Genomic DNA, 13,516 nt, shown 5'->3' on the forward strand with positions numbered 1-13,516 from the left:
CAACCTTATCAGGTAGGTACATAAGTATAATCAGAGAAGCAAACTAAAACACAGAAAGATCAAGTGACTCACCCACATTTACACAGCTAATCAGTTGCAGGGCTGGGATTTGAATCCAAATGAACTGGTTTGAGAGCAGAGTTATGACAATTTCATTCTACCACAGTGAGTATAAAATTTATATAAAGAGAGCTTCTCTATGACTTAAGAATACTTCATTATTTTCTGTAGAAAGTAAGAAAATGTGGAGAATAAATAATTAAGTAAAGGAGAAAGTAACTTGGAAGATATGTTGGATACAGATAAAGTACACCTATGTGTGCTGAAGGTGGACGGGAAAGCATACAAGGGCCAAGGTAGCAATAAATATTCATGAGGTCTTAAAGCAGCCACCCATGGGTGATACTCATTCTGATCCCAAGTATCTGAGTACAGATAAATTATAGCTGCTCATCAGGCTAATTAGCAAGGTACAGCTATTGGCCAAATGGAACTGCTCTGTGTCTTTGGGAAAGTACAAGTATGTGTTGGCTCCAGGAATCTTTCATCTGCTGAGCTCCTTGGTTCAAATCTTGGGTCTATGACTTGCACCTACATTCATGGGGAAGGCTGATGTGTTAGAGAGACAGGAGATGTGAACGTTGCTTACCCAGGACTCAAGTAGGGTGGCCCTTCTGTCTCTTTTACACTACCCGAGATGATTAACTCACAGTTTCTTCCCCTTGCTCTTACTGTATGCTTTAAACTGATTTTAAAAGCTGTGTGATAACTTAGTCTGTGATCCTCTCTATTCTGTGGCCTTGGGGAAATTATGCAAGTTGGCATATTTGGAGGATGCCTGAAAGATAATTGATCACAAGGCACCCTAAATTTCTCTGTAACCAATGATTTTTAACCTCTTCCACCAGAAAGCCTCTACCCAGTTACTAGTAAGTAGGAAAAATCATATTTAATGTTTATAACCTTCCTTACTTCAGTCACTCACTGATAATGAACATAAAACCAATAATGATAATGACGACTTAGACGTGGATGCAATGATTTTCCATCTCTGTTGCACCTGTGATATTCCGGGACATGCTGAGCTGCTGCACATGCCAACTCACCTGGTCCTGGCCACAGCCCCATTAGCTGGTTATCATTATCATCCTGATTTCAATGGAGGACTTCAAAATTTCCCAGTATACTGCTAAGGAGAATTCAAGAAAATTAAGTATTAAGAGTCAAAATTTAAGTTACAATTTTTAAATTGCTGAACAGGGATTTAAACCTAGCTCTGATTCTGGAGTTGCCCATTTTACCACTGAGTGGTATCAATAGGCTTAACTTCCCCAAATCGAGTACACATTTAAAGGAGAACATGAACCAGGGAGAGACCCAGGGACTCACAAATTAAAGTGAGAGCCCGATGACCAAGGACTGACAGGCTTCATGTTCTTCTCTGAATGAACACTTGAAAAATGTGTACACGTGAGCCTAGGAAGAAAATGAACTTTCAATAACTCCATGAAAGCCCTAAAAAATTTGTACATTTCACATACTAAATGTGAAAAGCAATGAGCTTTTGAGAGTAACATGAGGGACAATGAAAAAGGTCTTTCAATTTTTATGTTTGAAATTCTATATTATTAGAATTTTACATGCCAACATAATTTGATGTCATTTTCAAAAACAATAAACAGGAGGAAAGATATATTGTTTATATCTCCAAATACAATGCTGGTGGACCAGAGCAATTTACTCTGATATTCATGAAGCTTCGACTTCTGGGGCCCTTCACAGACCCTGTGCTTAATTTTCTCTTTGTTGTCTTGTATGTTTCCAGGGTCACAAAATACGTAATTTCCCTATGAAAGCATAGGTGGTAACAGAATAAAGCTCAAATATAAAAAAAATTAACTTAAAGTATCATGTTTAATATTGCCACCAAATAGTGCTATGAGACAGTGTTAGCACATTTAAAAACAATTTTTAATAATTGTGAATGAAATTTGAAATAATTAAAATATAGTAATGGAAATAATTCAAAATAAAATTTAAAAGGCGGCACATTTTCTTTTTTTGTTTGTTTTTTCTCTCTGTACCTTTTTATTTCCTCTTTCTTCCAAATGTGCTGTTTTTTCATAGAAGTCCAAAGAAGGTGGCAAAGTAATTTCTGCAGGGAATTTTATGCAGATGCAGTATTTATGACAGTAGTCCTGAAGAGAGTCTGTGATTAATGATCACATATAACCTGGTTCAATATATATATTTTTAAAGTAGTTTTCCTTATTGGCAGTAAGGCACCGAGAAGGGGAATATACATGACAGGATCTCTTAATTCGAGGACACAGACTGATGGGTCAGTTGGGTATTGTTTATAACCTCTCAGATCAATGATTTTGAAGGTCATGTGTGGCACACATTTATTTAGCCTGCCAGTAGCAAGTCTGTTTCCTGGATATTTTAACAAAATTGCTAACATTAACTATTTTCTTTACCTGGCCATGGATGCTATTTATTTTTCCAAACAACTATTTGAGGACAGATTTTCCATACCCATTAGTTTGTAGGGACATTCAGTCATGACATTCATTTGATTCTCAGACTCTCTCTAGAAATTAGCCAAGAACTCACATAATGGAGAAGAAAATTGTGTATCAGAAGTGGTAGCAGAAACAAGCATAAAAATAAGAAAGTCACTCAAGTGAAGTTATTAGAAAGGGTGTTAGAATCACACCACTGTTCAACATCTTTTAATTTTACAGTTTGCTTTTTCCAGATTCCTTTGCATGCCTCAAGAGGCCCCAAGCCAGTGATTCTAAACTCGGGCTGCATCTTAGAAATACCCAGGGGGAACTTTGAAAAAATATTATGCTAGGACTGTATCTCTAGAGACCTCATTCCATTGGTCGAGCCCACACATTGCTATTTTTGAAAAGCTTTCTAGAAATCTTTGAGGTGCAGCAGGCCAAACGTGACTCCTCTGCGCCATCACTACCCAGGTCCATTCCTCTGCTTTGCCAAAGGTCTCCAGCGAATTTCTGGACTTGAGTTAATCCCTCTCCCCTTTTCCTTTACTTTATTCTCTTGTAACCTTCTCTCTGCTTGCTCATTCATTCATTCATTCGTTCATTCATTCAAGAAACACTTACTGTGTATGTAGTGAGTACTGACACTGGGCAAACACTGAAGATACAAAAATATAATAATGGAAACCCAGGTACTGTCTTTGAAGAATCAGTTTATCAGATGAATTTTAAATAAATAACAAATAATTTTTGAGTGTGCCTCACGTAATATTTTCTTTCTAAATCTTATAACCCTAATACAGGGTGAATTCCCATTTTCAATTTCCAATTCATCTAATGGACAGTTAGCAACACCCCCAAAAGATATGACCCTTTTCCATAAAAAGTGTTGTGTCATCATAATATACAACAGGGTTTGTTCTCTTGCTAACATGGACATCAAATAGGCTACACATGCTTATTTTGGACAGAGGTATAATAAACGGACTGAAAGAGTCACTGTGAGTATGCATAAGGTTTTTACTACCAGCAGTCTCAAGTAGCCAAGCTCTGACAGGTTGCACTGAACAGAAGAGTCACCTGACCCAGCAGCTGATTCTGATGTGGGTGGACTACGGAATGGCACTGACAAAGTAAGACCTGGTGACTGCGTGCATATGTAGTGAGATCTGAGGCAAATTCAGAAAACGTTATTTTTGGCTCATTATCCAGTACTGTCTGTTTGTAATTTGTGCTATTTTAAATTAAAGCTATGGCCAAGGAATGCATGGGTACTTGGTGATTATTTTAGAGTTGGGGTCGACCCTTAGTATGTATATCTTCATTTTAACTGATGGTTCCTCTCAATGTGGCTGTACTGGGGCATGAAGTTAGGAGATTTTAGGGCATTAATATGTTGAATGACTTCCTTAAAATTCATGTCTTATTGTGAAGTAGGACTTTGTGGTAGTTTGCTAATGGCCTCTTGTCCTTCATATGTATTCCTATGTATCAGACTTGTTCCTTCACCCTTCCATAAGGGAGTCTATTGATCATGCTACTCCCTTATTTAGGAAATTTCAACAACCAGACCTGTCCCTAACATTTGTGGGGCTTGGGGGGAAGAGTACAAATGGAAACCCACATACATATAGTTAAATGTACAAAAATTATAAATAAATTTTACAAATAATTTAAAAGAATATGTTCTCCTTGGGTGATAAATGTGCCTTCCTTTTTGTTGTAAAAAATCTAAAAATATATGTAAAAGTATGGTTTTTGGACTTCCGCCAAGATGGAGGCGTAGGTGGAAACACTTTGCTTCCTTGCACAACCAAATCTAAAAATAATAAAGTTTTAACAACAATAAATGCAACCAAACCACAGAAAATTGAACAATACAGAGTCTGAAAATAAGGAACTGCTCAGCTAAACCAGTGAAGCCAGCAGGGAAGCGGGTGGGGCAAAAAAGATCCCCCGACAGGGGCAGCACGCTGGCAGCCCAGGGCGTGGTTCCAGGTTTGGGCTAGCTATGGGCAGACCCTGGGAAGGCACCAGGCTGGCTGTCTGCGGTTACGCATTTGCATGCAGATAAGAAGAGAGGAGCACTCAGACAGACCAAGCAGGCCCCGGCGCAGGGCAGCAGGCTTGTACATTTGCACTCAGATAAACAGGTGGGGGCAAGCTGTGAGGCAGACCAGACAAGCAGAGAGGACTGCCATGGCTCCTTCTCTGCCCCTGCCCCCACATACAGTGTCACAAACCAGCAACCTGGGTGGCCCCGCCCTGGTGAACACCTAAGTAACCTCTCCTCATACATAACAGGAGCAAACAGATCAAAATATGGCTCAAGAACAACTCAGAGCCCTAGAGCCGATAAATCTAAGCAATGAAGAAATTGCCAACCTATCAGAGGCACAATTCAAAACACTGGTGATCAGGATACTCACAGAACTGGTTGATTTTAGCCACAAATTAGAGGAACATATGGAGGCTAAACTAATTGAAATGAATGGTAATGCACAGGAGACTAATATTGATGGAAAGGAAACTGGGACTCAAATCAAGGAAGCAGACCAGAAGGAAGGACAAAATGACCAACAGAAAAATATGAAGACACAAGAATTCAAAAAAATGAGGAGAGGCTTAGGAACCTCCAGGACATCTTTAAATGCTCCAACATTAGAATTATAGGGGTACAAGAAGGGGGAGAGAAACAGCCATGAGTGGAAGCCTTATTTGAACAAATAATAAAGGAGAACTTCCCCATTCTGGCAAAGGCAATAGACTTCCAGGAAATCCAGGAAGCTCAGAGAGTCCCAAAGAAGTTGGACCCAAGAAGGAACACACCAAGGCACATCATCATTATATTAGCCAAGATTAAAATGAAGGAGAGAATCTTAGAAGTAGCAAGAGATAAGGGGACAGTCACCTACAAAGGAGTTCCCATCAGACTGTCAGCTGATTTATCGAAAGAGACATTGCAGGCAAGAAGGGGCTGGAAAGAAGTATTCCAAGTCATGAAATCCAAAGACCTACATCCAAGATTGATCTATCCAGCAAAGCTTTCATTTAGAATGGAAGGGCAGATAAAGTGCTTCTCAGATAAGATCAAATTCAAGGAGTTCATCATCACCAAGACCTTATTATATGAAATGTTAAAGGGACTTACCTAAGAAAAAGAAGATAAAAAAGGTGAACAGTGAAAGGACAGCAAACTCACAGTTATTAACAACCACACCTAAAACAAAAGCAAACTAAGAGGACAGCTAGATCAGGAGTGAACCATAGAAATGAAAATTACGTGGAGGGTTAGTAACAGGGGAGTGGGAGGAGGAAAAGGGGGGAGAAGGTACAGAGAATAAGTAGCATAGACAGTAGATAGAAAATAGGGGTGAGGGCAAGAATAGTATGGGAAATATAGAATCTAAAGAACTTGAGACACGTGTTCATGAACTAAAAGGGGGGGAATGGTGGGGGAGAGGTGTGCAGGGTGGAGGGGAATGAAGGGGGGAATAAAACAAATGTAATGGCAAAATCAATAAAATAAAAAATATATTTTAAAAAAGTATGGTTTTTATACCAGTGAATTAAAAATAGTAAACACAACTAATTATGTTATTGTGCATATCTGCATAATCTGATATAGCCTGATGATGTTAGGATGACTAATAAAATAAAGATAATATAGAACTTATATATTTACTCTGTAATATTTACCTTAGCAAAATCACTAATTATATTATTTTAATAATAATTTTACATAACTTATGTCCTAATGATAGTAGAGATATTAAGAATTAAAAATATTAAAAGTAGGCCCTGGCTGGGTCCCCCAGTGGGTTAGAGTGTTGTCCCCATGCTCTAAGGTTGCAGGTGTGGTGCCTGGTTGGGGCACATACAAGAATACGAGAAGCAGCAAATGAATGCATGGATAAGTGGAACAACAAATCAGTCTTTCTTTCTTTCTTTCTTTCTTTCTTTCTTTCTTTCTTTCTTTCTTTCTTTCTTTCTTTCTTTCTTTCTTTCTTTCTTTCTTTCTTTCTTTCTTTCTTTCTTTCTTTCTTTCTTTCTTTCTTTCTTTCTTTCTTTCTTTCTTTCTTTCTTTCTTTCTTTCTTTCTTTCTTTCTTTCTCTCCCCCTCTCTTCTCTTTCTCCCCCAAAATAAATTTTTAAAAATATTGAAAATATGCCAAATTAATTTTGGATACATCAAAGATATATGGCAAAGTAAATATAAAACAAAGAAAAGTAAAAATAATTTTTCATGCTTTTTTTTTCCAAAAAAGGCTTTCTCCAAAAAGGTTAGACTTATCTATAAAATTAAAAGGCAAAGCCAAGTTATAATAAATAATTATCAAAATATTAAATAAGGTATTTTTAAATAAAGCTTTTACCCTTGTGGAAGAGTTTTGCATAGGGCACTGGAGGATGGCTCACCATGAGGGGAAAAGTGAGACCCAGATTTGAACGTCCCAGTCAACTGTCCCACAGAGAGAGGGGTCCAGGTGACTCGGGAGAGCCCATGTGAGTCCAGGTGAGTCCAGGCCACAGACAACCCACCAGCTGAATGCAGCCTCCTGAGAGAACCCAGGCAAGATGAGCGAAATAACTAGCCAGTCAATTCACAGACTTGTCAGAAATAAGAACTTAGTATTAGGCACCTGAGACAGTTCTAATTCTACTTACAAATATGGTAGGAAGACAGAATAAAGGAGTTGCCCACTGTGATACTGTTATATCATGTAGGAGTTATGGTTTTAAATAAAAACTGGAAAATTCCTCTCCCTTTCTCTATTTCCCAAGAAGCTACAGAGAACTCCTAGAAATTGAGGAAAACTATAATTGAATCTGGATTATAACTTTGGCTCACAGATTTTATCTGTCAGGTAAAGTTCATCCTCACTTTTAGATTCTCTGACACTTGTGGAGCAGCAAAAAATTAAAGGTTGAGTATTTTTTAAATTTTTATTGTATTTTCCATTACCATTTAGTCCCCTTATACCTCTGCCCTGCAATCACCACACTGTTGTCCATGTCCATGAATCATTTTTCTTTTTGCTTAATCTCTCTACCACCCAACCTCCCCCCCACCTTTAAAAAACAATCCCATTCACAATTGCTTCCAAAAGTACAAAATACCTAGGGATAAACCTAACCAAGGATGTAAAAGACCTGTACTTGGAAAATTTTAAGACACTGAGGAAAGAAATTGAAGAAGGTACAAATAAGTGGAAGCACATACTGTGTTCATGGGTAGGAAGAATTAACATCACTAAAATGTCCATACTACCCAAAGCAATTTATAGATTCAACACAATTCCTATCAAGAGTCCAATGATGTATTTCACAGGACTAGAACAAATATTTCAAAAATTTATGTGGAACCACAAAATGTCCTGCATAGCAACAGCAATCCTGAGAAATAAGAACAAAGTTGGAGGTATCAAAACAGCATGGCACTGGCATAAAAACAGATACATAGACAATATTCTGATACATAAAGTGACAGAATAGAGAGCCCAGAACTAAACCCACATCTTTCTAGTCAAGTAGTATTCAACAAAGGAAGCAAGTATGCACAATGGGCCAAAGACAGTTTATTCAATAATGGTGTTGGAAAAATTGGACAGATGCTTGCAGAAAAATAAACTAGATCACCTTCTTATACTACACACAAGAATAAATTCAAAATAGATTAAAGACTTAAATGATAAACCCCCAACTATAAAAATCATAGAAAACAGACGGCAAAATCTTGGACACTGCTCCTAGCATATTTTATCTTACATATCTCCCCAGGCAAGGGAAACAAAAGAAAAAAAATAAACAAATGGGACTACATTAAATTAAAAAGCTTTTACACAGCAAAGGAAACCATGAACAAGATAAAAAGACAACCCACAGAATGAGAGAACATATTTGCCAATTCACCTGATAAGGGGTTAATGCCCCAAGTTTATAAAGTACTTACAAAACAACAACAACAAAAAAAAACCCCAAACAACCCTATGAAAAAGTGAGCAAATGACCTGAACAGACACTTCTCCAAAGAGGACAAATGGCCCATAAGAATATGAAAAGATGCTCAAGTCACTAATCATCAGAGAAATGCAAATTAAACCCACAATGAGATACCCTCTCACATCTGTCAGAATGGCTATCATCAATAAATCAACAAACAGCAAGTACTGGCGAGGATGTGGAGAAAGGGGGGCCCTTTTCCATTGTTGGTGGGAATGCAGAATGTTGTAGCCACTGTGCAAAGCAATATAGAGATAGATACTTCAAAAACTGAAAAATGAATCTGCTTTTTGACCCAGGAATCCCACTTCTGGGAATATATCCAAAGAAACCCAAAACACTCGTTCAAAAGAATATAAGCACCCTTATCCTATGTTCATTGCAGTGTTACAATCATGAAGATATGGAAGCAGCCCTAGTGCCCATTGGTAGATGAGTGGGTAAAACAACTACGGGACATTTACACAATGGAATAATTCTTGGCGGTAAAAAAACAGAAAAGTTTACCCCTTGTGAATGTATGTATGGATGGACCTGGAGAACATTATGCTAAGTGAAATAAGCCAGTCAGAGAAAGACAAATACCATATGATTTCACTCATATATGGAATCTAATGAACAAACTGAACTAACGAGCGAAATAGAGACAGACTTACAGAGAACAGGATGACAGCTAAAGGTTAAGTTTTTTATTTGGCACCAAGTTAAAGCAGAAATGAATGTATGCCAAGTGAATGCAATAAGGTGATACAAAGGAGTATTTAGCCAAATCCCTGAATCTAATATACACATCAATACACATCTAGCTGCTCACACATAGACCTGACCAAACCTTAGAGCTACTATATGCAGTGAAACCATGTGCACCTGGTTTTATAAAACTTATTATCCGAGGCATCATTGAATAAGCATATGAAATTAATAGATACTTGCTAAGCTGACACTGTGCATGAAGTTCTGTGTTGGATGTTGTATCACATGTGCCATCTGAAAGACCATTGTGCAAGGCTTGCTTGTAACTGACTCATATTTCTGGGATGATGTGCATATTCTTCTTTGGTGGCAATAATAGATGAATGATGACGCTGAATTAACCATTGTACACACTTGAGGATATATGAACTATTGGTTGTCTATATATCACATAAAAAATTCCTGCTGTGTATGTGTTTGTGTGTATATATATATATACATATATACACATATAATAAATATATATACATAAACTACATATTCATATGCACACACTGTATATTTATCTATATATACCATACATTCATATATATATACTATATATAACATATGTATATATTTGGTCAGAAATATACTGATAATATAATCTTCATTTCAATAGTATAAAGGGAAAGCTACTTTTTATTTTATATTCAAGTTGTTTGAATATTCTTACTCTGTACATAGATTTTTTTTACAAAACTAATTTTTAAAAGCACATGTTCAGAGGATAACATATTTAAGATAATGTCCATATTTTATTCATTGTTTTATGAGCATATTTAACATGCTTTCTTTTTTTGTATTGATTTACCCCAGCTGCCATAATAAAATACCACAAACTGGGCAGCTTAAACAACAGAAACTTACTTTCTCACAGTTCTTAAGTCTGCAAAGCCCAAGCAAGATCAAAAGATCAAGGTGTTGGCAGGTTTGTTTTCTCCTGAGGCCTCTCTCCTTGGCTTGCAGATGGCCACCTTCTCTCTCTGTCCTCACCTATTCTTTTAGCTGGGCAAGCACATCCCTGGTGTCTCTTTATGTGTCCTAATTTCTTCTGCTTATAAGGACAGCAGACAGATTAGATTAGGACCCACACATGTGACCTCATTTAACTGTAAAATACCTCTTTAAAGGCCCTGTGTCCAAATACAGTCACATTTGAAGTACTGAGGATAGAAGGGGTACACAATGAAATCCATAGTAATTTTCATTATCTAATTTGTTAATATAAAACATTATATACAAATCCCTTTATGTTAACATTAAATGGTATTTTATTTATAACTTTACATCATGGAAACATTTTATACTTATTTCTTTGATTACAATACTAATTAGTATTTAACATTTAGTGCTTGCTGTCAAGTGTGGCACTGATTATTTTATTTGAATCATAGCATTCAAGCCTCATAGCAACAATGTGAGCCATGCACTGACATTATTCCTATTGAGCTTGTGAGAAAACTGAGATTTATTGTAAGAGATGTTCATTAACTTGCCAAGTTCATGACTGATAAGTGGAGAAAACAGAGTTTAGTCCAGCTCCTTTGTATGCAAAGCAGCTTTGTGCAATGGTTATCGCAGGTGCTATGTAATTTGCTGGGGGATAGAGAAGTGAATAGTTTCCTTATATAGTTATTGATTCATAAATCAATTCATTTATTGATTTTAGAGAGAGAAGAAAGGGTAAACATCAATTTGTTGTTCCGCTTATTAATGCTTTCATTGGTTGACTCTTGTATATACCCTGACCAGAGATCGAATCACAACCTTGGAATATCAGGATGGTGCTTCAACCAACAGATCTACCGGGCCAGGGTGCCCTTTTATATAGTTTGGAACTTTTATAGGGCAGCTTCATTTATTCATCTTTGTATTTCTAGCACTTTAGCTTGGTGCCTGCCAGATAGTTGATACTAAATATACTATTGACTTGATATACTACTGGTTTTAATTATTGTTATTTTTAAAAGTAGAGGATAATTGATAAATAACTTTACAATATATTCAACCTGACATTGCAAAACTAGCTTAGTTATGTGGAACATATTAGTAACCATTCTGTTTAACTCGAAAGCCTGGTGCATCATACCTGTGTGCATCAAACCAAATGAAGAGTTTGCTTGAGGTCACCAGTAAATAGGTGACAGGTAAACAACTAGATAGATAAACAACTATCCAATAAAGTTGGATAAACAACTTTATCCCATTTCTGATCCAGTCACTTTACTTTTAAAATTAGGTGTGTCACTTAAGAGTTAAATGACCAACTGAAGTTTGTAAGAGAGAGAAACACATATTTCATATTCCTTAAAAAGTGCTTGGTAGTGTTCCTTCAAAAACAGAGCTTTAATTCATAGCTTTTCTGGCAATTAAATATTTATTTAATAATTCAGAGCCAGCTTGAGATGAACAGAATTCAGTGCTATTTTCAGAACAGCCACAATAGCATTTTCAAATTTACAATGAAAAACCTTACTCTGTTGGGCAAACAATTAAACCTGTATCCGTCTGTATACTTCAAGATCACGAGTTTACCTGGGCATTACTAGTTGTTCCCCTGTAACACCTACCCACGTGCCTCCACGTTTTGGACAGTTTCAGACTTGCTTTTGAATGGAGGCCCTGGGGTGTCAGTGTGCTTCCACTGGAATCCAATTCACCGTTGTTTCCTTCCCTCAGCCATCTGGTTACTACTGTGAGTAAATTGGAAATGCAGATGCCTTATCAAAGCACAGAATGATGAAATCCTAAGCACTTCAAATGGTGCCTAGTTTTTCCACTTAGAAATCCAACACGGACGCTCTTGTTCCTCTTTGGGCCCCCTTTTTTTGTACCTGTGTTCTGTGTTATTGTAATAGGGCTTCTTTTACTTTTCTTCCTGTAAAAAGAGGATAGAGGACATTCACTGGTAATTTCCTAAGCATTTTTCATACTCAAATAATCACAGAGGTGTTTCATTTAATTTTAAACAGGTGTTTTCAATGCACATACCTGCCCATGACATCCATTTTTATTTTCTACTATTAAGTTTTATGCTACATATAAAACTGAGTGATTCTCCCATTGACTTCATACATCATTTTGAAGAACTATTTTGATCATTTTCACCATTTAATTTGCTTACCTGCAACATGGAGACAATACATCTGAATTGTTTCAAAGGTAACCTGGGAAAATAAATCCTAATTTGGAAAAAAGTTTGAGTGTGTCTGCTGAAAGATTTAATAATGTATGTTATTTTTGTTTCTATCAATAGACAGGAGGAAGTAAGAGAATACAATTTAAGTGAACAAGGTCCAAGCCTCATGCTCAATTGTTCAAGAGTAATTCTGTTTCAATATAGATGCCTGAAGTTCAATTCTGTATGTGATTGGGTCCACAAAAGGCAGAGACTCCACAAACTCATTACAATCAAATGGGACTTGAATTCTCTTGTCTAATGTCATAATAAGCAATTATGAGCATCTTCTTAGCATTCAAATTGGGTAATGGTGAAACCCTAGAGAGAAATTACACGCTGGCAGACTCGGGCTGATGGAGTGTGCATATGCTCAATGGATCCCTAAAGGCAGGATGGGGTGCGAGATGCCAGGGGCAGATTGCCCTCAGTATTTAGGGGAGATACTATCTTCAATTACGACTTGGGTTTTATAATCTGAGCAGTTATAATAATATGTGTGCTCATTCTGGAGAACTCTCTGTGGCAACCAAATGAACAGCCTTTTCCATCTATTTCCCATTTTCATGAGAGAATAAATAGTAAATGAAACTCTACTTTCAATTTCACATTTTTCTGATGGTAAAGTCTGGGAAAATAAAAGCTGTGATTACAGTATATGATACCATTTCATTTTAAGTTAAATCTCCTTTGTCTAGTCTGGGAAAGGTATACATTTTGCATTATCATTGGGACTCTGTAGAGATAATCAGATAAGTAAACACTTGTCATCCTACATTCTAGCACCTTTTACTTATTGAAAAATTTCCCTGCAAAGGAATTAGTTACTAAGTTGCAATATTCTTTTCAGCTGAGTCCTCACAGCACATGAAATGACCTCTTTTTTTTTTTTTACTAGTTTAAAGACGGAGGTTCAACCAGATGACTTGTAATGTATATTCCTGCTCAATATCGTACAACTCAATGATATACCGATCAGATATGACATTTATACATAGTGTAGACTCTTTAAATTGGATATCTTTAGAAAGAAGAAACTTCCACAGAGACCGGGCTAGATAGCATAAGCTAAGTAAAAAGTTGGACCAAAT

Source organism: Artibeus jamaicensis, unplaced genomic scaffold (genome assembly GCF_021234435.1).
Source record: "Artibeus jamaicensis isolate MK-2021 breed Jamaican fruit bat unplaced genomic scaffold, CSHL_Jam_final contig_482, whole genome shotgun sequence".
NCBI lineage: Eukaryota > Metazoa > Chordata > Mammalia > Chiroptera > Phyllostomidae > Artibeus > Artibeus jamaicensis.